Genomic DNA, 23,557 nt, shown 5'->3' on the forward strand with positions numbered 1-23,557 from the left:
TGTGGAATCCTATCAATCCGTATGGGTGGGTTGCTGATTCAGTGAAGGGTTGGGCTTCGAGTTTTGATGATGAGCTTAGCGTATCTCAGTTCGGTTCGCCGTCGTCCTGGGAAAGGAAGGGGGTGAGATAAGCCTTAGGTTTATTCCATGCAATGCTGGCGATCGGGTTTGTCATCGGGGTGAGGGTTTTGAGTACTTTTATATGTATAGTGTTGTATTTGTTGAATTAGGGGTTAGGTTTCCATTTTCTTATTTTGAGTGTGGGGTTTTGATGCAATTGAAGTGTGCTCCCTCGCAACTACATCCGAATTCCTGGGCGTTTGTTAGGGCATTTGAGATTTTGATGGGTGTGTTGGAGGTGGAACCATCATTAGAGGTATTTTTTGCTTTGTTTCAATGTAAGGGCGTGAAGACGGGGTGTTGGCTAAACCTTGCTAGTGCTCCTGGGCGGGCGATTTTCAGTCTCTATCGTTCTTCATTCAAAGGATTTAAGTCTATGTTTTTAAAAATTGGGGTGGTTGAGGGTGATTTTCCTTGGTATGTTGATCACTGCTTGTTAGAGAAGTTCCCTTTGTTTTGGATTCCGAGGCCTAGACAGATTCTAGGTATGGATGTGATGGAGTATGAAAACGAAATGATGGTTGAGTTTTTAGTGAATAATGTACATATTCTTCTCTATTTTCTGTTGTGGATATGCTTGATCTTGAGTCTGATAAAGATGCGTTGTCTGAGTATATAGGTAAGTGATTGTTTCATTGTTCTTTTTGTGATGGTATTTTGTGGTTACGTGGTCTTTTGACTGTCTTGTGTTTTTGTAGTGGAAAAGGAACCTAAGGTGACTTCGACGAGCTTGCGTGTGTTCTTCCGTTCGAAGAATATTGAGAGGCAAGGTTCTAGTAGTCAGGCTGCTGCTGAGGTGGGTGCCGAGGTGAACCAGGATTCTTCGGTGAAGAAAGTTAGCTATAAAAGAAAAAAGGTGGAGAGGAAAGAGAGGGGAACTGATGGGGCCGAGGACGTTCTCGGTCGGAAGGGTGTTGACTTGGAACAGGTGAAACGATTTGTTGATAATCAGAGGGCGCTGCATGGCGTCATGGAAAATGAAGACCTAACATCTGTGTGGGGGGAACGTTTCGATTATTCTACTGTTGCTTATGAGCGTTCCCAGAACCCTTCTGATGTGAAGATTGTTCATGACATTGGTGATGTTGGGGTGGCTCAATTTTTGCAGGTATTTGTTTAAGTGTTGTGTAATTTTAATCTTCCTCTATATTGTTCGCCTGATTGAGATTGTGTTTGTGTTGTTTAGGTTCTTGGAGTCCGTTTGATGTGTATAGGTCGGACTCAGGAGCTTAAACATGCTCGGGATGCCTTTGATAGAGCTTCTCTGACTCAGCTTAAGCAAGAGAATGTGGAAAAGTCTGGTAAGCTTCGTGATGCCCTTGATTTGGTGAATGTTCTCCAAGAAAAATTGACAGCCTGTGAGAAATCTGAGAAGGAACTGAAGGGTAAAAATGCAAATAGTGCTTGGAACGGAGAAGAAGCAGGTTGAGGCCGAAGAAGAGGAGCATGGTTTGGAGATGTTTTCGGCCAGATTTGAGAGGGCTGTTGAGCAGGCCAAATTTCTTGCTCCTACTGCTGATCTCTCGAGAATGGATCCTTGCAAAGTTGTAGTGAGTATTATGACTTTGTTTGACTTATAATTGTTTTTTATTATGAACTTCTAGTCTTGTTGTTTAAACAAATATGGTGGTTGGTTTTGTTAATGAAAGTCTTGGCTTATTTGATATTTGTTTGTTTTTGAGAATCGGATGATTTAGAGATTTTGAGTAGAGTGCAAAAGTTTGTACTTTTTTGTAAAGTTTGATGTATAGTGTTTGTGGAACTGAGTTCAATCGATCGATTATGTATGTTTTGTGTTATACGCTTTTGGTTTGAGGAAGTTTGACAAGGTTGGATCTGGAGTTGATGAGCTTGTTTGATGTTTGATTTGTTTTGCGATAGTCTGAGTGCGTCGGAAGTTTAGTATTGTTTGAATATAGCAATGCAAATAGTATGGGAGACAGGATGTGAGCAGTTGTGTTTATTAGTTTGCATTATAAATGATTGAAGAGGATGCGGGGTGGTGTGCCTCATTAAAACCTCTCCAACAAAACCCTACTTAGGGATAAAATCTGGTAGTAGGAAAAAGAGTGCATCACCATGTCCGACTTATAGACTAGCTGTAGTACATTTTGAGAGAGGCTATATTCCAAGTGTTTGGTAGTATAGCTCCGTCGAGTCTTTGTAATTTGTATGCGCCCATGCCGACGACTTTCTGTACCCTGAATGGTCCTTCCTAATTTGCGCTTAGCTTGCCATGTCCTTGTGGCTTTATTATGTCTTCGACTTTTCTTAGTACGAGGTCTCCTTCTGAGAATGTTCTTTGTTTGAGCTTCCTATTGTATTTCTGAGCTATAGCTCGTCTTGCCGCCATTTGTTGTAGCGTGGATTTGTCCCGAGTTTCCTCTACGAGGTCGAGTTCGTCTCTTCTACTTTGGGCATTATCGCTTTCACTTGTGTTTGTAGTTCTAGCGTTTTGTAGGGATACCTCAATTGGTATCATTGCCTTGCTTCCGTAGACTAGCCTGAATGGTGTTTCCTTTGTTGCTGATTGTTCGGTTGTGTTATAGCTCCATAGTACTTCGGGAATAAGTTCGGCCCATTCTCCTTTTGAGTCGTCGAGCTTCTTTTTGATGCCCTGCAAGATGATCTTATTGGCGGCTTCAGCTAGGTCGTTAGTTTGTGGGTGTTCGATAGAGGAAAAATGTTGAACTATTTTGAAATTTTGTAAAAAATTTGTGAACTTGTGATCTATAAATTGTCTACCGTTGTCGGTAAAAATGAATTGATGAATACCAAAATGGCATAGTATGTTTTTCGACATGAAAGAAATCATGTTTTTGGAAGTGATTTTTGCCAGTGGTATAGCCTCTATCTATTTTTTAAAGTAATCTATGGCGACAATTAAAAACTTAACTTGGCCTGGAGCGGGTGGAAAGGGTCCGATGATATCTAGCCCCCACTTGTTGAATGGCCAGCTTATCTCGGATGTGTGTAACTGCTCGGCTGGGTTATGAATGATCGGTGCATGGCGTTGATAGTGGTCACAGTGTTTAACTTTGTGCATGCAGTCTTGTTGTAACGTCGGCCAATAGTAGCCTGCTCGGAAAATTTTGGCAGCCAGACTTCGGCCGCTAATGTGTGTTCCACAGACTCCTTCGTGGACTTCATCTATTGCCAGGTTGGCTTCTGCCGTGTTTAGGCATCTTAGGAGGGGTCTTGTGAATCATTTTTTGTATAATTTGGTTCCAAGCATTGTGTAGAAGCTTGCTCCTCTTTTGAATTTCCTATGATTTTGAACGCTGTTTGGGACGATCCCTGTTCTCAAGTATGTTATGAAAGGTGACCTCCAGTCGTCTTCCTACAAGATACTCGAAATTGTTGTTAGCATGATACTGGGTTCATCTAGTGTTAGTTGAGATAATATGGGTGGTATTTTTTGACTTCTCGTTGTTGCTTATTTTGAAAGGATGTCCGCTCTATCATTATCCTCACGAGGTATATGGGAAATATTTAATTTCTGAAAAGTGCTAATAAGAGTGTTGACTGTGGTGTTATACTTTTCTAATAGCGGATGTTTTACCAGGAAGTTACCTGTTACTTGTTGTACTACCAGTAGGGAATCGCATTTGACGTTTATTCGAGTGATGCCCATGGTTTGAGCTAGTCGCAGGCCTGCTATTAAAGCTTCGTACTCGGCTTGCTTGTTGCTTGCGTGGAAAGTGAATTGTAGTGATGGTTCAAATTCTGCCCCATGATCGCCTTCAAGGAGTATCCCTACTCCAGAGCCTTTGCTGTTTGAGGCTCCGTCAATGTATAATATCCATATGCTATCTTCGGGAGTTTGCTCTTCTGCAGTGAGTTCTGCAATGAAGTCGGCTAGTGCTTGTGACTTGATGGCCCGTCTGGATTGGTATTGAATGTCGTATTCTGACAACTCGATCGACCATTTAATTAGTCTCCCTACTAGGTCTGGCTTAGCCAGTATTTGTCTTAAGGGTTGCTCCATTCTGACCATGATGGTATGGCTTTAAAAGTTGTGTCACAGGCACCTGGCCGTTATGGCTAGGGCTAAAGCCAATTTTTCCAGCTTTGGATAGCGAGTCTCGGCATTCTGGAGTGATTTGCTGACGAAGTATACTGGGTGTTGTTGTTTTTCTGTTTCTGTTACCAGTACAGAGCTGATAGCATGGTCAGTGATGGATAGGTATAGATAGAGTGGTTTACCAGCTTCTGGAGTTTGGAGGATTGGGAGAGCTGAAAGTATGGCCTTGAGCTCAGTGAAAGCTTTTTCACATTCTTCGGTCCAGTTAAACTCCTGTTGTTTCCTTAGATTTTTGAAAAAATGATGTGATCTGTGGGCTATCAGAGGCAGAAATCTGACTAATGCTGCAAGTCAGCCGGTTAGTTGTTGGACCTCCTTGACTGTCTTTGGGTTTCGTATATTTAAGACTGCCTGACACTTCTCTGGATTTGCTTCGATACCTCAGCAAGTGAGCATGAAGCTGAGGAATTTGCCGCTTTATACTCCGAAAGTGCATTTATCGAGATTAAGCTTCATATTGTATTTTCGGAGTTGTTGGAATATCTCTGTCAGATCTTGAACGTGTTTTGCTGTGTGTGTTGATTTTGCCACCATATCGTCGACATAGACTTCTATGTTTCGTCCGATTTGACTTGTGGAGATTTTGTCCATTAGTCGTTGGTTGGTGGCACCTGCATTTTTTAGTCCAAATGGCATAACATTGTAAAGGTAGTTTTATCTTGATCGGCTTTATGCATGAGGATTTGATTATAGCCAGAATAGGCATCCATAAAACTTAGACATTGAAAACCAGAAGAATTATCAACAAGCTTATCAATGCATGGGAGAGTGTATGCGTCCTTTGGACAGGTCTTGTTGAGGTCTGTATAGTCCACACACATACTCCACTTACCGTTGTTCTTTCTTACCATTACCACGTTGGCTAACCAAGTGGAGTATCTGAGTTCTTTGATGAAGCTAGCGTTGAATAGCCTTTGAGTCTCTTCTAAGGAGGCTGCTCTCTTATCGTTGCTGAGGTGTCGTTTCTTTTGGGCTATAGGTCAGACTATTGGATTGATGGCTAACTTGTGGCAAATGACATTAGAGTCTATTCCTGGCATGTCTGCTGGGGTCCATGCAAATAGATCGGCATTGTGTCTCAATAGTTCGGTCAGTTGGATCCGCTCTTCTTCTTTAAGTGCGTTGCCGAGGTATGTGCATTTGGATTCGTCGTTCTTGTTGAGTTGGATCTTGGTTAGATCGTCTGTTGGCATTGGCCACTCGTTATGGTTGGTTCTGGGGTCCAGGTCGGCTAGGGCAAGCAGTTGATCTGAGTTATATACTGCTTGGACGTATTGCTGTTCTGTTTGTTTTGGCTGCTCATTTTTCAGACTGGCGTTATAGCACTATCTAGCTTCTTTCTGATCTCCGTGGATAGTAACGACTTTGTTGTCCTGTGAAAGAAACTTGACACACAAATGTACAGTAGAAACAATAGCATTGAATGCGTTTAAGGATGGTCTGCCTAAAATGATGTTATATGAACTTCTGCAATCTACTACAAGATATTCTATATCTATTGTTTTATTGTTGGGGTATTCCCCGAAAGTGGTTTGTAACCAAATATAACCTCAAATGGAGACACGCTCACCTGAGAAACCTACCAGTTCTCCGGAGGATGGTTGGAGGTTCTTGTCGCTGAGTTTCATCTTTTGGAAAGTTGAATAGAAGAGTACATCGACACTGCTTCCTGGGTCCATCAAGATTTTTTTTACTAATGGTTCTCTAACTTGTGCTGTGATGACAATCGGGTCATCCTAGTTTCGGTCATTTGATTTATAGTCTTTGGGGACGAATGAGATCTCTGGCCTGTCTTTCTTGACTGGTTGAGACGTGGTGGATTCTGTCATTGTCATCATAGCTTGGTAAGACCTTTTTCATGTCAAGTTTGTGCATCCGCCACCTGCAAAACCACCAGAAATGCAGTTTATTATTCTGCGTGGTGGATTGATATCATTATCTACCTTTTTCCCTTTGTCTCGGGAATTAGTGGTTGGTTTGGGTTGTTGGCCTGGGTCATCTATGCTTTGCTTTCTTCGTCGGCTCTCAATGTATTTGTCCATCAACCCTTGGCGGGTGAGCTTTTCGAGGACATCTTTGGCTATGACGCAGTCGTCCATGGTGTGGCCGTACTTCTGGTGGAAAGCACAATACTTCGATCTGTCCACATGTCGCTGGTCTTGATATGTACCGGCCCTGTTAGGGGGTTTGATAAGTTTTGAGTGCAATATATCTTTTATGATGTCCTCCTTTTTTGTGTTGAAGGGGGTGTAGTTGTCGAACTTGGGTGTTAGCTGAAACGCTCTTGTATCTGATATACTGTTCGATTGTCTATTTCGCCTTTCTTCATCTCTGTTTGGGATAGGTTTATCTGCTCTACGTAATGCTTGAAACTCTTCCACCTCGATCTGGGTAGTTTCTTTTTTGCGAAACTCGGCTAGGGTTTTTGGTTTTGAAATAACTATAGATTCTTGGAATTTCCCTGGTCGGAGTCCGCTTTTGAGGGCGTGGAGGTGGACATCAGGATTTAAGTTGGGTATTTCGTTGGTCGCTTCGGCAAACCTAGTCATGCAGTCTTTTAGGCTCTCGTTTGGTCCCTGCTTAATGGTGCTTATGTAATCAGAGTTATGGACGTATATTTAGGATGCGGCGAAGTGGTTGACGAACTGGTCTACTAGTTCGTCGAAGTTGGAGATGGTGCCTTCAGGGAGGTTGGAAAACCAAATCAGGGCAGCTCCGTCTAGGAAGGTTGGGAAAGTGCGGCATAAAATCTGATCAGAATCCTTATTCATGAACATCATGGCCTAGAACTTTGTGACGTGGACGTTCGGATCTCCTATCTCATTATAAGGTTTTAAGGACGAGGGCAAGGTGAAGTTTTGGGGCATTTCAAAACTCATGACTTCTTTGGCAAATAGATTGGTTCTCTTTTTGGTAGTTGTGTTGGTGGTTTTGGGAATGGCTTGTTTGGCTTCCGAGGTATGCTCGTCATCATTGTCCTTGTTTTCGGTACTTTTGTGTTCTCCCTTGCTTCGATCATGCCCCCATTTGTCGTAGGAGCTCGGCCATTCTCTGATTCTCAGCCCTGAGGGCTTCATTGATCGCCAAAATCTCTGTCTGATTGATGGAGGGAGTGTGACTGTGCTCGTCCGCCATCTGTTGTATCTTGCAAAAGGAAATGAAGAGATATACAAAATACAGAAAAGGTGGGGTTATATTAAAATCGTCGGCCCCACGGTGGGCGCCAAATATTCCTGTGTGGAAGTGAACTCCGAGGTATAGCTTGTTCTGCTAATGCTTGAACTGGCTTTCCTCGGGGCAGAGAGTGTGGAACGTTGTCTTCTTGTGGGGAGGCGGTGTTGGGTACCTGCAAAAGGACTCCAACGCTCAAGTAAGTATGAGTATGAGAGAGTTTAGAGTAGGAATCAGAGTGAACTGCATACCTGTAGATTAGTGACCCGTTGGCACTTATAGTGAGTTGTTCGAAAGGTTTGTTACCTGGATCAGGTTTGTTATCCGTATCTCTGTTGCGGTTTAGATGGAGTTTATCCTGGCCGTTGTCCGGGTTTATCAGAACAGTGATAGCGTTAGTGGGGTGGTTATCTTAGAGAAATTGTCTCTGCCAGCTATACTAGGTTTCGAGATTGTTGTTTTGTTGTGGGTCAAGGTAATGGATCAGGAGATATATCAAAAGTGCATATCTCAGGCCCAGCAAGAGCAATTGACTGCTATAGAAGTTGGGCTAGTTAATCCACTAATAATCTCTAAAAAAAGCATATCGATTGAGATAATGAGTGAAAAACAAAGAGGTAGAGTGTATGATATAAGTAGATAATGGACTCTTCCATGGTGTAACCTTTTATTATTGATCCGACTTCGACCACCAACACCAACATTGTGGATCTTAGAGAGGAGTTACAATACTTAATAGAAAAGTTGAACAGGAGACAACTAATTAAATATAGGAGAAAAGAACAAATTGATTCCTAATTTTTTGGTCTACAAACATTTAAGTTTTTGAGGATTTAAAAATACATTTAAGTCTCTGAGTTCTTCAAAATTTGGACATATTGATCCCTGAGTTTAATTTGTTCAATTTTAAAAACTTTCTCACATATACATCCGTATCAACCAAGTCAATACAATGAGAGTCATGTTTAATTTTTCCGTTGAATCTGATAGACCCAAATGAACATGAAAGATCAATATGTTTAAATTTTAAAAATGTTAAGAATTTAAATTATTTTCAAATACTCAAAAACTTAAATGTTTACAGATAAAAAAATTAAAGACATATTTAACCTTTTCTCTAAATATAGAGATCTTGAATACTTTTACTAAAACGAGAAAATAAATTGATAACAAGCTCTATTTCTTGCTTGATGGTCATGGCTGCTAGTAGGTTTGGATCACGTGTCCCAACTTCTTTTCTCTTTACTTTTCCAAGCTTCTAGAGAGGCATAGGCTCAAGCCACCATCAAGCTAGTCTGTCCCTCAATCTCCACAGCAGCGATGAGAGTTTCTTTTTAGTTGGAGGATGATTGCAATGACTCATATGACTGTAATTTAGATTATTACTAGTATTTTTACTCATAATAACATTATAGGAATATAAATCTTTTAAAATTATGTGAATTTTATTTTGATATTATAGATTATGGCACAAACATTTACAGAATTAAACTACTTTTACAAAAATATTATAGGAAACAAAAGTGTCCGTCTGCTAAGAAAACCAAGATCTCTGAAGACAAAAAAATGTCAAATAATAGGATTTTTAATTATTATTTTTATGTGAAAGAGTTTAATTTTTAGTAATAATTAATTTTAACATTCCTTATCTAAAATTTGAAAGAATTTAACATGTATATTTTTAAATCTGATTAGGTGTTAAGTCTGTTGCACAAATAAAAATAATTAATTTTTATACTTGCTATTTAAAAATAATATTTTTCTCTCTATATATATAAAAATATAATTAGATATTAGCATAAAAAAATTTATATATTGATAGTTATAAGATTAACTCGAAATCATTTTTTTTAAATAACTTAATCTTGATTCTAAATTTTAATTATAATATTAGTATTATCTCTAAATTATATATAATAAATATGTGAAGGAAGAGAAGTAAAAATATAGATTAGAAAGATAAGGAGTAAAAATTTAAAACTAAGTAAAAAAACAAAAAATATGTATATAATAATAATATTTTTTATTTGAATTATATATTATTTTATTAATTTTATTTTTTGTAGAACAGAAAGGTGGAGAAAAATAGAAAATGAGAGAAAGATAAAGAAGAAGAATGAGAGAAAAAAGTTTGTTAATTTTTAAAAAAAAAATTATTTAATTGTAATAAAAAAATATCTGGTGACATATTTTGATTTATTAAATTACTAATATAAAATATAAATTATTAATTATATATAGAGTGAAAAGGGTAGAGAGAAATAGAAAAAAAGAGAAGTCGATAAGAGAATGTAGAAAAAGAGTTTATTAATTTTGAAGAGAAATATTTTCTCTTAATTTTAATAAAAAAGTATGTGAAATATTTTGGTTATTAAATTAATTAATAATATATAATATATAATATAGTTATATTTTAATTTTAATATTTCTATTTTAATTTAATTTGAATGCAATTAGATAATGTCATGTTATACATTTTGATTGTTAAATTTGTAATTGGTTATTGATAATAATATATAAGAGAGATAGAGTAAATAAAGGAAAGAGATAGATAGAGAAAGAGAGAGGGAAGAGGGAAGAGGGAAGAGGGAAGAACTTTTAAATTTTGGAGAGAAAAATTTAATTTAAATTGCAATGAAAAAGTGACATGTGACACTTTTTTGTTGTAAAATTAGTAATAGATAATAGATGTATAGGATATTTACTTTGCTTTGCTTTGAATCTTTTATATTATTAATGGATTGCTAATAAATGTGAATTGAGTTATTTCTTAGTTGATTGCTACTATGTGTAAACCCCGGTTATATTAGTAGATAATTAGTCAATAAATTAGTTTTTAATAAGAATGATTAGAAATGTGAAAATTATATCAAATTAGGATAGAGCTGATTAAAACGAGAATTTTGACACCAATTTTGAAGAAAACGGTTCAAGATTGGACCGAACGGACCGAATGGATTGAACCGGCCCCAAACTGAATCATCGGTCCAACCGGACCAACCTATTAAAATGAACCTGAGCCTTTCCCTTCTTCATTTCGGCAGAAACGAATTGAAGCCTTCCAGGGAAGGAAATAAGAGAGAACTTCATCGAAACCCTTTTGGTGAAATTCCGAACGCCGTAACTTCTCCGTTCGAGCTCCGATCACCGCACCGTTTACGACCACGCGTTCACTGCGTTGAGCTCTATGTTTCTACCAGAACAATTTCATAGGTAACTTGCTATTTCACCTCAGTCTCTTTTTTCTCCCAATTTTTGAATTTTGAGTGGGAATGTTGAATTTCTTTGATTTCTGATGTTTTAGGATCCAATTAGCTTGAGAAAACATTCACTCTTGCTTATGTGAAGATTGGGTAAGGTGAGGACATGATAATTCTATTTTAATTTCATTGGATTTGAGCTTTGAGTATTAAATTGGATATATGTGTGTTATAAATATGTATTAGGTTGTGAATAAATAATTGGAGCTTGAAATTGTGAATACTGGAACTTGGAGGAAGCTAATTAGTTGAGGTTTTGAGGACTGTGTTCTTTTTCAGAAAATTATCTTGGAATAATACTTGGGAGTCGGCTGAGGTATGGTTTAGGTTTCTTGCATTTAATATGTAATGTTCTGTGAAAACTTAGGCTAGATGACCATAGGATAAGTTGGATTGCATGTGTATATTTAATACTTAGTATCCTGTTGATGAACATGGTTGGTTTGGTGCTTGTTGATTAACTGGTGATTTGGTTAATTATTGATTTGAGGTATAACTATTGTGGAGGTTGTTGTGATAATGAGGTATTTTGTGTTAAAAGTCTAGGATTTGTGAACTATGATTCTTAGTTGAATTTTGGTTGTTAGATTATAATATTGTATGAGTTTAATTGTTGATCTGAGGTAGATTTATTGTGGTGATTGTTATGATGATGAGAAAGGGTATGTTAAATTGAAAAGAATGCAGGTTTGGACTCGAAAAGGGTGGAAAAGTCCGAGTTTTAGAGGAGATGCTGCCGAAATTTTATAAAAAATTAGAGATTTTATTTATATGATTATTTAAAAAGATTTAGATTCAAAGGTTATATGGTTTGATTTTGAGTTATTAAGAAAATGAGCATGTTTTAAGTTTGATTTATTTAGAAAAGAATGAATTATGTTTTGAATTAGAACTATTGATGGACGGAATGAGAGGTGTGATAATGAAGGATAAGGATTGAATATGATTGATGTATGATGATGAATGAGATGCGATTGAGAATGATATGGATGTTGATGAATTATAATTGAATCATTTATATGGCTTATGAATTTGAATAATCTGAGATACGAGATTCCCTGGATAAAGTGTCGTGGCTTGCCACCACGTGTACCAGATAGAAAACTCGATACTCTGTTGACCCTACGATGTAAGTGTGACCGGGCACTATATAAATTCCCGGGAATGTAACACCCATTGAGCAATATTGATTATTTGAGAAAAAGATATGCATAGACTCTTGGGGATGCACGTCGGGGGACAGTCTAAGTATTTTTAGAGTTGTCGTGTTGGCTGGATAACCGACAGATGAGCCTCATCAGCCATAGGACAGGCATGCATCATATGCATATTACTTGAATTACTTTCTTGTGCTTTAATTGGGTGTGCCTAAATGTACTTGTCATGTTAAATATATATTTGTTACCTGCAGTATTTGTAACCTTCTTGTGCTTGCCTGTATCTGTTTAAATGTCTGTGAAATGCATGATGGAGTTGGAGGTATGGAGGAATGACAGTATGAGACTTAGATGTAAGATTAAGCTAAGTTAGGTTTAGATATTCTTAGAAAACCACCTTTTATGGCTTCCGTTTAATACTTTAAGCTCTATAATCTGAGTGTCGGCATTCTAGGATTGCCTCTGGCATTCCCAAGACCTTATATATTATGTGTGTGACACTTTTACCATACTGAGAACCTCCGGTTCTCATTTCATACTATGTTGTTATTTTTCAAATGCAGGTCGAGAGACATCTCGTTAGGCGTCTGGACTCTCAAAAAGGAGTGGTTACTGGATTATTTTATTATACTATGATGTATATATATAAATGTACTTGGCTTTCTCTCCACATAACTTGTTCTTTTTGATCCTCTTAGAGGTTTATGGAGAGGCAGGATTGTGTATATGTACTTTTGGGTTTTGGATATGTATGTATATATGAGTAAATATTCTCCGGCCAGTCTTGACTTCGCAGGCTGAGTTAGGAGCTTGTTATTTTGTATCTTTGGCACTCTATTCTTACTTCTGTCATCTTATGTTAGTAGTTATAGTTTTCTTAGCACGCAAGTTAACTCGTTCCTTGAGTGCTGTGCGTTTATTTTGCGATTTTATTTCCTCTATTCTTCAAGGCTCCTAGCATATTATAATTCTTCTGCTATTATATATATACTCATTTTATTTTAGAGGTCGTAATACCACACCACCTCTGTCTTACGACTTAAGCGTAAAGCTTTGTGTGGTAGGGTATTACACTATGAGTACAATAACTTCTCTTAGATCTTATGTATTAGTGAATTGTAAATAATTTTGACAAGTTTATAAACTCATAATTTGCCATATTTAATATAAATTTTATTTTTGTATAAAATTTTATTTTATCTATTGTGTGCCAATTATTTTTAAATAAAAATTATTAATAAGTTGAACTGTTAATAATTTCCAACAACAAAACTGTCATTATTTCCACCTTGTGAATTTAATAAGTTTTCTTTTTTATTAGGACGATGCTATTTCTTTGAGATCAGTTGGAGTTAGCTTCTTCCGTATTCTATACATCTGTATTCGAGGTAGGTTTTCTATCCCTAAATATAATCAATTGTTTAAGTTTTATGCCAGACTTACTTTTTCTAGAATAGCGTTTTAGGACAGAAGTGGGAGAATGTCGTGTAGAGGCACTTTTTCGAAACACTTGTTTGCTGGAAAATTGTGGAGTTATAAGGGGTTGCGCACTAGAATAGTTAGAATGTGATATGTTATTGAATTTGTGTTTATTCTAATTTATGCCTGCAGTTGTTTCTCTGTGAAAACTGTTAACTTTATTTGGTGGGTGTCTCTAGATTAAGGAAAAGTTCTATCAAAAATTTATTTTTATTGTTTAAAACATGTTTGGTTTATGAAAAAATGATAATTGAATTTGGTTGGAGATTCTAATTATCGGAGATAGCCTGCCGAATTTTCTAAAAATTTTAATAAATTGTGTTGTTGGATGAATTCTAGGGTGTTTGTTGCAAGATGATTTCAAGTCATCGTTTGTGGATGTATGATAGGTGATAGGCAAAATTGTGACTCATACTTTTCACAACTCGAACAACTCCTAGCAATGGCTCCAAAGACTTGGTGCACAATACTATGGTTCACACACATTCTTCACAACTTTGCACAATTAACCAGCAAGTGCACTGGGTCGTCCAAGTAATAAACCTTACGTGAGTAAGGGTCGATTCCACGGAGATTGTTGGTATGAAGCAAGCTATGGTCATCTTGTAAATCTCAGTCAAGCGGATTCTAATGGTTATAATGATTTTCGAATATAAAGATAAATAAAACATAAAATAAAGATAGAGATACTTATGTAATTCATTGGTGGGAATTTTAGATAAGCGCATGAAGATACTGTGTTCCTTCTGAATCTCTGCTTTCTTACTGCTTTCTTCCAATGATTCTTACTTCTTTCCATGGCAAGCTGTATGTTAGGGGATCACCGTTGTCAATGGCTACCGTTCGTCCTCTTAGTGAAAATGGTCCAGGTGCGCTGTCACCGCACGACTAATCATCTGTCGGTTCTCGATCATGCAGGAATAGGATTTACTATCCTTTTGCGTCTGTCACCACGCCCTACAGTTGCGCGTTTGAAGCTCGTCACAGTCATTCAATCCCTGAATCCTACTCGGAATACCACAGACAAGGTTTAGACTTTCCGGATTCTCAAGAATGCTGCCAATGGATTCTAGCTTATACCACGAAGATTCTGATTAAGGAATCCAAGAGATATTCATTCAAGCTTATTTGCATGTAGAACGAAAGTGGTTGTCAGGAACACGTTCATAAGCGAGAATGGTGATGAGCGTCACATAATCATCACATTCATCAGGTTCTTGGGTGCGAATGGATATCTTAGAATAAGAATAAGCATGAATTGAATAGAAGAACAATAGTAATTGCATTAATACTCGAGGTACAGCAGAGCTCCACACCCTTAATCTATGGTGTGTAGAAACTTCACCATTGAAAATACATAAGAACAAGGTTCAGGCATGGCCGAGAGGCTAGCCTCTAAAACGTGATCAAAGGATCAAAAGAAAATCCAAAGATGTCTAATACAATAGTAAAAAGTTCTATTTATACTAGACTAGTTACTAGGGTTTACAGAAATAAGTCCAAGTGCAGAAATCCACTTCCGGGGCCAACTTGGTGTGTGCTTGGGCTGAGCTTGAGCTTTACACGTGGAGAGGCTTTTCTTGGAGTTAAACGCCAAGTTGTAACGTATTTTTGGCGTTTAACTCTGGTTTGTGACGTGTTTCTGGCGTTTTACTCCAGAATGCCGCATGGAACTGGCGTTGAACACCAGTTTGCGTCATCTAAACTCGAATAAAGCATGGATTATTATATATTGCTGGAAAGCCCTAGATGTCTACTTTTCAACGCAATTAAGAGCGCACCATTTGAAGTTTTGTAGCTCCAGAAATTCTATTTCGAGTGCAGGGAGATCAGAATCCAATAACATTAGCAGTCCTTTGTCAGCCTCCTATCAGATTTTTGCTCAGGTCCCTCAATTTCAGCCAGAAAATACCTGAAATCACAGAAAAATACACAAACTCATAGTAAAGTCTAGAAATGTAAATTTTGCATAAAAACTAATAAAAACATCCCTAAAAATAGCTAGATCCTTCTAAAAACTACCTAAAAACAATGCCAAAAAGTGTATAAATTATCCGCTCATCAATAGGGGCAACAATGGCCCAAGGGATTTAAAACCTGAATTCTTTGATGTGGTTGACGCGTTTTTTGTGTATGTCTTCAACATGAAACCGTTTAGGTCTCAAGGGGTATCTAAATGTCCGTGCTATAAGTGTCGGCTGACTAAGTGGTTTGGACCTTTGGATATAACACTTCACCTCTACTGAAATAGGTTCAAGGATGGGTATTGGACGGGAACGGAACACAGAGAAGTGAATGAGCATGGAGTTAACCACGTTGAGGGTCGATTGACGAGGGTCTGGGTGGTTAGAGAACCAAATATGGAAGAAATGAATTGGGAGGATAAATAAGAGAGATATAGTGAGGTGTTTGATGCATTAGGTGTTACTGATACAGAAAATATTGAACAAGAGCCTAACCCGGATGCAAAGAGCTTTTATCGTCTATTAGAGTCTATCACGAAACCCTTATACGAGGGATCTACTCATTCAAAATTGTCCGCATGTGTTAGAATGATGAGTATTAAGTCCGAGTCAAACTACACCAAAGAGTCTTTTGATAAGTGGGCCACTTAAGGGACTAGTGGCATCCCTTGGAGCTACTATGAAGCAAAGAAGTTAGTTTCGAAATTGGGTCTAAATTCGGTGAAAATTGATTGCTGTTTGAATGGTTATATGTTGTATTACAAGGGGGATGTAGATCTAACTGCTTGTAGATTTTGTGATGCACCGAGATTTCAAGTTAAGAGAGAATGGATTGGTAAACGGCGGTTAAAAAGAATTCTAAACAAAGGGATGTACTACTTGCCGTTAATCCCTAGGCTAAAACGATTGTTTGCATTGATGAGTTTGGCGCCTCAGATGACCTGACATAGTAACAACAAGAGAGGTGATGGTTTTATGACGTACCCGTCACATGGAGATGCTTGGAACCACTTTGATAGGGTCTACTCTACATTTGCAAACGAGCTCAGAAATGTTAGATTAGCTTTGTGCTCTGAAGGGTTTGCACCAAATTCTAATTTTGGTAACTCATACTCATGTTGGCCTGTAGTGGTGACTCCTTATAACCTATCTCTCGAAATATGCATGAAGGACCCATACATGTTCCTAACTTGTATCATACCTAGTCCAAGCAATCCAAAAGCCAAGATACTATCTTTCTCATCTAATAAAAACTTCATTACACTGAAATTTTCTTATTTATTTAATTATATCATAGGTTATTCCAATAAACAAATCCTGAGACATCATTGAATAAATTTTCCAGTTCGTTCAGAGATACGTCAGAGTGCATCTAGCTGACACAACAGATTCAGAACTACTTGCACTGAATAAGGGCACAAGCTACTCGATATACAATGTTAGTGGATATTGATTCTATTATTTGCAATGGTCAGTTGAAAAGAAAATAGATAATACCAGAGTCTGGGTTCGTAGGGATTCAGGCCGTAGACACTCTGATTGGTATGGTGTGTTGCACAATATAATTCAATTAGACGAAATATAATTCAGGTTCGCGACAAAGAATACGAAAGCACAAGGACTGCAATATCATTGAAGTAAATGTGACTAGGAAATATAGGCACTACGATCCTTTTATTCTACCTCAAAATGCACTACATGTATACTATTTACCTTATCCAGAGTTATGCAAGTTTTGTTGGGTGGTTGTAGTTAAGATTCACTACAACAATTTCGACAGATAGCGGCATAAATTTTGCGACGGTTTTATAAAACCACCGCAAAATGGTAACCTGCGGCAAATATAGCGGCGGTTATTATTGGGGCTGCAATCAGGACTACATTTTGCAGGCTTGCATTTAGCGGCGTCTTTTCGAAAACCACCGCTATATGTACCGTTGGTTGAGTTATTATTTTACATGTTGCGGTGGTTTTGTTTAAACTACCGCAAAATACGTATTACCACATATTGCAATATTTTCTTTAGTAATAACCATCTGTGTATAATATAGTTAAGTAAACACTACTATCTTAAACTACATATGTTTAAATTATTGTTACTAAACTCGTAACACTTTTTTTACATTCGTTTTACGTAAAAAAAATTCACAAGTTAAATAAGTTATATATGTTAACTCATGTGAACAAATTTACCAATAAATTTTTTTTGTTTACTTTATTGGCATTTAAATTTGCATTCAAACATGGATGTAACAGAAGAAAATAAAATCATACTCAGAACTAATTAAAAATCAAACATTTTCTAAAAATAATAATTATAAATATTTTCTATAAAATATTAAAAATAATAATTAAAAATATTTTCTACAAGTCATTAAAAATTCAAAACTTTATAATTTTACCAAAATTATAATTTTAAATTATAATTTTTTATATTTTAATAATTTGTTGAGCATTTATTAAAATAAAAAGTTTAAAATTTTTTTAAATAACAATCTTAACTTGTATTCTTAGATATAAGAATTTATAATAACTAAATTCAAAATTAATTAATGTTTTAGCAAAATTAAATACTAAAGAGAATAAAAATATTTTTATATGAAAATCAATCAATCATCTGCATATTATCATGGTTAATAGATTCAATAATGCTAACTGGCCAACAAAATATAATGTTTTTGGCAAATATTTCACTAAGTTTAAATATTAAAGACTAAATTCTAAATCTTAGTAAATATTTTTAGAAAATATTTATAATTATTATTTTTTATTTATGATTGAATGTACTCTTTATTGAATTCATTATGGATATTATTAAATGTACTCTTTATTGTACTCTTTATATATGCTTGGATCATATATAAATAGATGTAAATTAATTCGATCTACTATGGTAAAAAAGTTAATTCGAAGCTGACCCATTAGAATTACTAGGGATGTCTTAGCGTGCATAATTCGAATCACCCTTATTCGAATTACCCTAAGACTACATGCAAGCATAATTCAAATTGGACAAATTCGAATTACAAGCATTACTACTAATTCGAATAGAACTAATTCAAATTAGTATTAGTTTGTCTAATTCGAATGAGACTGATTCGAATTACATAAGAATGTGCTTTTGGGAGATCCTGGTAATGTTTTCAATTTGGTAGAATTGTGATTTGATTTAATTGTGCATTTTACCCAAGAGGAGTGCTAGAGAGCCAGCAACTTTTATATTTTGTAACCCTCAATTGGCCATCAATAGTATTTTTAACGGTGTGAGAGCACATTTAATGGTGGGAGATCACTCACTTTTCATTTGATGGTTAAGTGCTGGCCACAAAACACGAAAGTTACTGGCCTCCTAGACTTTTCCTTATACCCAATATATAAGGTGTCTATAATAACTATGATTAGATATAAAGTATACAACAAAAAATTGTGTGGCAATATATAATTATTAGTGCTATATACATCGAAGAGACATTTGGCTTAGTGGTAACATGACATTGTTAAAGCTTTTCCTTCTTCCAGGTTCCAGGTTCGAACCCTACCTTCTTCGTTTGTGGAAGGCTCTCCATAGTTCAACGATTAAGTCGATTGGACCACCGGACGGTCCGGTCCGATTCAAAACAAATGTTTTTATTTTTAAATCACTAGCATTTAGCGGCGGTTACAAACTGCCAAAAAATTGGAAATATAATTTTTCACCCTCATACTGCGGCGGGTAATAACCGCCATGAAACCAATTCACATTTTGTGGCGGTTATTCCAACAGTTGAAAAAAAATCGCCGCTAATCGTTTGCCTGTGCCCCATCTTCTGGCGTTTTCAAAAACCGTCACGAAATATTTTGTTGTAGTGATTAAGCCAAGAGATCGTATCGAGTCTGATGAGACAGAAGGTCAGGAACCTTTTCAAATTCATGACCCAACTCCTTCAAAAATGGTGGTTGATACTAGTGTTCTAATCACCCTTAGGTTAGTTGTTATGGATGATGACATCATTGATCTTAGGGTAGATGACGACACATTACCACTAAATGATGATGATCTTTAAGAAAAAGACAGGATTGATGGAGACAAAGAAGAAGAAGACGAGTTCGATGATCAGGAAATTACGTTGGAAGAAGAGGACAATAAATGTAAACATAGTTCCATCTTTTGATTTTCGTTATCAAATTTTCGTTTCATGTTTACATTTTGTATATTTGATGTTTTACATCATATAATAATCAATGTTTTCAAATAAAATACTAATTTATTCGATGTTAATTAAGATTTGACTATCAATTGTTAATTATTGGGGTACATCATAGATTGAAAAAAACAAAAAAAACATATTTACGCTACCGACACAAAATTCCGACGGTAGCGATCATTCATATTTTAAAAAAATAATAAAAAAAAACTTTTTCCGTCGGATTTGTCCAATAGTAAAGTAGCGCGGAAACTCATTTTATGGCGCCAACGTTACCGTCGAATTTTTTCTGTCGATAACGTTACTCAAATTTCTTGTCCATGAAACCTGACAATCCGACGCTAAATTCAGCATAAGTTACCAGCGGATCTCAAAATCTGATGGTAAATATTTACTGGCGAGGTTTATACCATCGGATTTAATCCGACGAAAAATATGCCGATAAATATTATACCAACATATTTTTTTTCGCCGATAAATCCAATAGTAATTAGCGATTTTCTTATAATAATAAAAGATAGATAAAATAAGATATATATTTTAAACTAATTACATATAATCCTATATTCCAAAACCTAATAATTAATCATCAATTATTTTGATGTATCAAATCTTATAGTATATAATAATATAAAGATATCAAATTATTTATAAAACCATTATCATGAAATTATTTGTCCTAAACGTGTAAATTAATAAAAGGACAAGAGCTTGTTTTGAGTTTCAAAACTTAATTATGTATGTCTTTTTTTTTCTTATGCTTATTTGTTTTGTTAGAGTTCATAAAGATTAAACTTTAAATCTTTTAGTTTTAAAAACTCTAATGTTATAATATAAAATATTTTATTTTAAAATTTTAAACTAATATAAATAGAAGTAGATAAATAATTATATATCTAAGAATCATAAAACACTATATTTTGTTAGTTGTTATGTACTTATAGCTAGCTAATACAACATCAAAAGAGTTCTTAAAACACTTGAGAATTGGATAACTCCCGACATAATGTACAAACCTTTGGAGACATTGTAAGCACGTACATAATTTGTCGAATCCGCTAGTTCAAAAAGCAATTTGAGACATATGAATATTCTTACTTATCCAAAGCTAATAGAAGTGCATTTTGATGAGCAGGATAAAAGTAACTAATAATCATGGCAATCATTTTTTCATCGAACTTATGATGATATATATTATGAGTACATATATAATAAAAATATTATATTAATTTATATTTCACTTTTTATTATCTGATAAAATTTATACGAATTCAGTTTAACTGATATAATAATTCATATTCTGTTTATTAATGGTACATAAATTAAAGTATCATTTAACATAATATCTATTATCTAATAGTGTATAACATTTCTTTCTTATCCAAGTTTCTTGTTTTGATCGGAAATTTATCTGAGTGATAGTATAATTAAGCACGTGTGGTTTAATAGCCAATAAACAAATAGTAAACAAAAATGGTTCACTAAAGTTTGAGGATATGTCTGCCACTAGAAACAAGAGATAGAGGATATGTACAGCAATATATGAATTTGATTTGGAACGAAGAAAGTTGATCTTTTTTTTTTTGTTAATTATGTTATGTATATATTAAAAATTAATTATTAAATTAATTATTTATATAAAGTAAATGTTAAAATATAAAATATAAACGAAAAAAATATGAAACAATATATGTATATATATAAACAAATAGATAATCATAACTAATTTAATGACTGATTTTTATGCTTTTCATAAATGAATTTGTGAATAGGCCGGTAAAATTATATTATTGTGTCAAATTTTTGAAAGGAAGAAAGGAGAATACTTCTATATATGATAGTCTTTCTTTCTCATCTCTACTTTTAAAACCATAAACAGATAAAAATATTTTCCTTCCCTCAATGTTTTTCCTCCCTTGCTATGATTATATTTGAATTGGCATCGTTTTTCAATATGAAAGAGAAAAAAAAAACACTTTCGTTTAAATAAGAAAGAAACTTATTACTTTTATGTTTTATGAGTTCTAATGTATTTTTTATATGTAATTTTAATCGAAGAAAAAAATTCTCTCTAGTATTGAAAGGTTAAGTTTTCAACTTTTTAGAAGTAAAATTTTCTCCTTAAAGCTAATAATACTCGATTTTTTTTAAAAAAAAAGTTTTAACAAAACATTTTGAAAAACTATATTTAAGATACTTGCCTTGCTAGTAAGATAGTTTATGCTCGTTTGCTTGTTTAAATAAGTGTTAGAGATTTAAATTTTATCTCCTATATACAATAATTTATTGGTCAATAATAAATATTTAAATAAAATTCTAACCTGCAATAAATAGTTATTCCTGACAAATTAGGAGATATAAAGAAACTAAAAAAATTAAGCTTTTCTTTTCAATGTTTTGCTAAAAAGAATCATTTTTATTTATTATTTCAAGCAAATTTATAAGTAATTTTTATGATTATAATATTTCTGTAATAGTGTAATATATTCCAAATCAAAATAAGAATTTCTTTAATTTATTCTGAAACACATCATGGAACTTGTCCAAAATCAAATGCAACCTACAAAAACAGTGTAAAAATCAGCAATGAAAACCATTGTAAAAATACCACAATAATATTGATGAAAATTAAACATTGGTTTGGAATGATTAGCTCTCCAATTCTGCTAGGGAACTAAGAGGGGGTTCAACCAACTCCTGTCAATTTTTTAATGAGTTAGACCTCGAAACTCATTTTAATAAAAATAAGTTAATATATATGGATGTTTTTTCTACTAAGTATCAGAATGTTTTTTTTTTCATACTAAATGGATGTTCTTTTATATATTTTTCGAATTTTTTTGTATTGCAAATGTTAATATCTCTATTTCTTTAAAAATTTCATAATTTTTTAAAAATTTTATAGATATTTAATTATTTTTGCTAAAATATAATTGGATATTTCTTTTGTTAAGTATTAGGATATTTTTTTTCATATTAAATAAATGTTTTTTTATATTTCTGTAATTGTTCAAGGACAATTCGTGCTCCACTACTCTTTTTGGCTAAGATCAAGTGTGTAGTTTATAGTCTCAAGAATGGCGAAGGAACTTGAGAACAAAGCCAAAGAGACATTTTTGGATGACGATTTTGCCCTCGCCACCGATTACTACTCTCTGCCGATTTTCTCCATACTTTGGTCCTCTGACTCTCTTTATTCTCATATTACTCTCTCTTCTTTACATCTTAAGGTGCTTGTTTTTCTTTAAGATGGTAAAGGCCGAGTTCTTACACCATGTAGGGGTTAATTATCTCTTCGCACCATGGGTCTCGTGGCTCTTGCTTTTTGAATCGTCACCCTTCATGACACCCAAAACCGTCCCTTACCTGGTGCTGTGGTGGTTGTTCGTGGTCCCTGTGGTGATGCTTGACGTGAAGATCTACGGCAGTGGTTCACGAAAGGGAAGAGGTTCTTGTCGACGGTAGTGAATCCGACGAGACAGATGTCGGTGATAGAAGAGGAGTGGGTTGCGGTGGTGATAGAAGAGGAGTGGATTGCGGTGGGAAGGCGGAAAAAGTCTGACGGTGAGAGAGAAAGGTCTGTGTGTGTGATTGTTGGAGGTGGGTAGGTTAATGTGAGAAAAAAGAGGAAGGTTTTTATAGATTTTAATTAGGTTTATTTAATCAATTTTAAATTTTTTAAATTTTAAATTTAAAATTTTAAAATTAATTATTAATATAATTATAATTAATTAAATTGTTCTATTCTTGACTGATTTAAAGTTAATTCATATACTTTTCCTTAGCTCTCCTGATAACATTAATTACCATTCTTCACTTATATTCTGCCTGAAAGTAAAAATTGATGAGCATAAATTTTACCACATGTGAACCACGTGACTAAATAAAATGAGATAAAAAAAAAATAGAAGTAATGGGATCTAAAAAGACGATGGAGAACCGTGACAAGATTTGCTTGCTTTTTTGTTGAACATGATATGAATCCCATTCATGTGCCATACAATGTGGTTGCCACGTAAAGATGATAGCAATATATATGAGAATCATAGATAGATAGGGATAGTACTAGTAGTAGTAGTGATGATGACCCATTTTATAATGTGGAAATTAAATGTTGTAGCAACAAAATAAGAAGCTC

At 35.0% G+C, this 23,557-nt stretch overlaps 1 long non-coding RNA gene across 1 annotated transcript; it reads left to right on the plus strand.

The window, feature by feature from the left end:
* The first annotated feature begins 10,426 nt into the window (after positions 1-10,426).
* LOC140177928 (uncharacterized) lies at positions 10,427-10,946 on the plus strand. The gene is made up of 3 exons (XR_011869589.1): positions 10,427-10,588; positions 10,680-10,733; positions 10,822-10,946. It is a non-coding gene; the product is annotated as an uncharacterized lncRNA (long non-coding RNA).
* The last annotated feature ends 12,611 nt before the right edge of the window (positions 10,947-23,557 follow it).

The sequence above is a fragment of the Arachis hypogaea genome, chromosome 2 (assembly GCF_003086295.3).
Source record: "Arachis hypogaea cultivar Tifrunner chromosome 2, arahy.Tifrunner.gnm2.J5K5, whole genome shotgun sequence".
NCBI lineage: Eukaryota > Viridiplantae > Streptophyta > Magnoliopsida > Fabales > Fabaceae > Arachis > Arachis hypogaea.